Genomic DNA, 4,291 nt, shown 5'->3' with positions numbered 1-4,291 from the left:
CACACACACACACACACACACACACACACTAGTCATCTTTCTTCTATAATCTATTTCCTCCCTTTCTCCCTCTCTCTCTCTCTCCCTCCCTACCTATCACCTCCCTTTTACCTCCATGCCTCCCTTCCCTCCCTCCTCCCTCCCTTCTCTCCTCCATCACCATAAATATTCGCGTCCAGAAAAACTCAGCGATGGGAAGGGGAAATGAGAGAGAGAGAGAGAGAGAGAGAGAGAGAGAGAGAGAGAGAGAGAGAGAGAGAGAGAGAGAGAGAGAGAGAGAGAGAGAGAGAGAGAGAGAGAGAGAGAGAGAGAGAGAGAGAGAGAGAGAGAGAGAGAGAGAGAGAGAGAGAGAGAGAGAGAGAGAGAGAGAGAGAGAGAGAGAGAGAGAGAGAGAGAGAGAGAGAGAGAGAGAGAGAGAGAGAGAGAGAGAGAGAGAGAGAGAGAGAGAGAGAGAGAGAGAGAGAGAGAGAGAGAGAGAGAGAGAGAGAGAGAGAGAGAGAGAGAGAGAGAGAGAGAGAGAGAGAGAGAGAGAGAGAGAGAGAGAGAGAGAGAGAGAGAGAGAGAGAGAGAGAGAGAGAGAGAGAGAGAGAGAGAGAGAGAGAGAGAGAGAGAGAGAGAGAGAGAGAGAGAGAGAGAGAGAGAGAGAGAGAGAGAGAGAGAGAGAGAGAGAGAGAGAGAGAGGTTCTAAGACACTCAGGTCACGACTGGGCTCAAAAATCATGTTTGTGAGAATTGCACAAGTCAGCGAATCTAGGGAGGAAGGAAAGGGAGGAAGGGAGAGAAAGGAGACACGAGGATAAATGAAGGAAGGTGAAGAAAGGAAACAAAGAGCATGAGAAACAGATATACATACATGGTTATATAGAGACTGAAGGGAGTATACAGAGACATAGGTAATTGGAGTGTATAGAGACATAGATAGTTACATAATATTTTCCATGATCAACATATAATCATTAAACACAGAAGAATTCGAAATACTGTCATATATAAAATTGCAACGCAGGCACACGCAAGACACTGAAAAGAATCATGAATCAAGGATGTAGAGTAGAAGATAGATAATTAAAGTGAATAAGGTTTGGCGAAGTGTTAGGGTCAGGCAAGATAAAAAAATAGTTTGAGGATAAAACCTGAGAAATGTTTCGCTTAACTGGTCCACTTTGTAGTAATTTGGAAAACAAAAGTTAGGGAGTATTTGTAACAGCTGCATAATTATTTCATAAGCCAAGATATCGCAGACAATACTATTTGGTAGGAAGAAAAAAAAAAAGAGAAAGAAAAGAATGAGCGAAGGAAAATTAGTTGTATGAAAATAATATTAGACTTAAACGAAAAAAATGATGAGATAGATAAACAGGAAGATGGATTGATAGATAGATAAAAAGAAAGAAAGATTGACAAAAAGGGAAAAATGAGAGAGAGAGAGAGAGAGAGAGAGAGAGAGAGAGAGAGAGAGAGAGAGAGAGAGAGAGAGAGAGAGAGAGAGAGAGAGAGAGAGAGAGAGAGAGAGAGAGAGAGAGAGAGAGAGAGAGAGAGAGAGAGAGAGAGAGAGAGAGAGAGAGAGAGAGAGAGAGAGAGAGAGAGAGAGAGAGAGAGAGAGAGAGAGAGAACGAGAGCGAGAGAGAACGAGAGCCAGCGAGAACGAGAGAGAGCGAGAGCGAGAGAGAGAGAGAGAGGAGAGGGGGAAAGAGATAAGAGAAGAAAAGCTGAAGGAAGGAAAGGCAAATGTGAAGGAAGGAAAAAAACAATCAGATAAGGAATGATGGAAGGCGAGGAAAGGGAGGAGAGAGAGAGAGGAGGCAAGACGAGAGGGAGACGAAGAATGGTGGAGGAGGAGGAGGAGAAGGAGGAGGAGGAGGAGGAGGAGGGTAAAAGAAAGAGAAAGAGGAAACGATATAAGAAAGAGGAACGCGAAGGAGGGAGAGACAGAGATAGGGGAGGAGAGAGGAAGGAGAGAGAGGTAGCGGAGGGGAGAGAGAGGAAGGAGGGAGGCAAAAAGGGTAGGGAAGGAAGAATTATGAGGGTGAGGGAAAAAGAATATTTGACGGTAAGATGGGATCAGGGCCGCAATAAAAACCGAAATAAATACACGGAAGAGAAAAAAAGAGAACGAGAACAGAGAACGGGGAAAAATAATTGGTTTCTGTCCTTAGGGTTTTCTTTCTCTCTCTTTAATGTGGTTTCTGGCGGCTTCTTTTTTCGGTTATTTAATTTCTTTTCTTAATGATTAGTGGTTTCTTTTAGTAATGAGTGGTTTTCTTCTTAATGACCGGCTTCTTTTTCTCCTAATTAATGGTTTCTTTTCTCTATAATGTTCTGTGGTCGTTTTTACTGGTGGTTTCTTTTTTGAGTATTGTGTTTCTGGTCTCAATGGTTCTTGGTTTATCTTACTAATGAGTGGTTTTCTTCTTAATGACCGGTTTCTTTTTTCTCTTCATTATTGGTTTCGTTTCTCTATTAAATTCGTTGGTTGTTTCTTCTGGTGGTTTCTTTTTTTATTACTGGGTTTCTGTTCTGAATAATTCGTGGTTTCTCTTAGCAATGAGTTGTTTTTCTTCTTAATAACATTTGTTTTTTGTTTTTTTTTCTCTATTGTATTCGCTGGTCGTTTCTTCTGGTGGTTTCTTTTTTGAGTATATGGTTTTTGTTCTCATTAATCCGTGGTTTCTTTTAGTGAAGAGTGGTTTTCTTCTTAATGACCGTTTTTTTTCACTTAATTATTGGTTTCTTTTTTCTATAATGTTCGTTGGTCAATTCTTCTGGTGGTTTAATTTTTGGGTATTGTGTTTCTGGTCTCAATGGTTCTTGGTTTCTCTTAGTAATGAGTGGTTTTCTTCTTAATGACCGGTTTCTTTTTCTTCTCATTATTGGTTTGGTTTCTCTAATATGTTCTTTGGTCGTTTCTTCTGGTGGTTTCTTTTTTGAGTATATGGCTTCAGTTCTCATTAATTCTTGGTTTCTTTTAGCAATGAGTGGTTTTCTTCTTAATGACAGGTCTCTTTTTCTATTCATTATTGGTTTCTTTTTTCTATAATATTCGTTAGTCGTTTCTTTTGGCGATTTCTTTTTTGAGTATTGGGTTTCTGGTCTCAATGGTTCTTGGTTTCTCTTAGTAGTGAGTGGTTTTCTTCTTAATGACAGAATTCTTTTTCTCTTTGTTATTGGTTTCTGTTCTCTATAATACTCGTTGGTCTTTCTTCTTTCTTTTCCTTTCTTATCTTTCTTATCATTCTTTCTTTTCCTAATCAAAAAACTAATTTCTCTCTTTAATATTTGTTGGTCTCTTCTTTCTTTTCTTTCCTTATCCTTCTTTCTTTTCTCTATTAAAAAAAAACTAATTTCTCTTCATACAAGGATATTTTCTCCTCTTCATTATATCTGGTTTCTCTTTTTAGTGATGGCTGATTTCTCTTAATAATGATCGGTTTTTATTGCTAATGTTTTTTTTTTGGTTTTCTGGGGCAGTTGGTTTCTTGATAATGTTTTTTTTTCAGTTAATTGGTTTCTCTGATAATGGTTGTTTTATTTTTCAGTGGTGGTTGGTTTCTCTGGTAGTGGTTGTTTTCTCTGGTAGTGGTTGGTTTCTCTGGTAGTGGTTGGTTTCTCTGGTAGTGGTTGGTTTCTCTGGTAGTGGTTGGTTTCTCTGGTAGTGGTTGGTTTCTCTGGTAGTGGTTGTTTTCTCTGGTAGTGGTTGTTTTCTCTGGTAGTGGTTGTTTTCTCTGGTAGTGGTTGGTTTCTCTGGTAGTGGTTGGTTTCTCTGGTAGTGGCTGGTTTCTCTGGTAGTGGTTGTTTTCTCTGGTAGTGGTTGTTTTCTCCGGTAGTGGTTGGTTTCTCTGGTAGTGGTTGTTTTCTCTGTTAGTGGTTGTTTTCTCCGGTAGTGGTTGGTTTCTCTGGTAGTGGTTGTTTTCTCCGGTAGTGGTTGGTTTCTCTGGTAGTGGTTGGTTTCTCTGGTAGTGGTTGTTTTCTCCGGTAGTGGTTGGTTTCTCTGGTAGTGGTTGGTTTCTCTGGTAGTGGTTGTTTTCTCCGGTAGTGGTTGGTTTCTCTGGTAGTGGTTGGTTTCTCTGGTAGTGGCTGGTTTCTCTGGTAGTGGTTGTTTTCTCTGGTAGTGGTTGTTTTCTCTGGTAGTGGTTGTTTTCTCTGGTAGTGGTTGTTTTCTCTTGATAGTAATGGTACTTTTCTCTTTTCAAATAACGTTTCCTGGCTGTCCCTTCCCTCTCTCTAATGGGTCGGCGCTCCTGACTCACTCATTCTCTATACTCAATAATTGATTCGTGCTCATGAATAACTT

The sequence above is a fragment of the Eriocheir sinensis genome, chromosome 54, assembly GCF_024679095.1.
Source record: "Eriocheir sinensis breed Jianghai 21 chromosome 54, ASM2467909v1, whole genome shotgun sequence".
NCBI classification, from domain to species: domain Eukaryota; kingdom Metazoa; phylum Arthropoda; class Malacostraca; order Decapoda; family Varunidae; genus Eriocheir; species Eriocheir sinensis.
The sequence above is the reverse complement of the archived record's forward strand: the minus strand, read 5'-3'. Positions refer to the sequence as shown.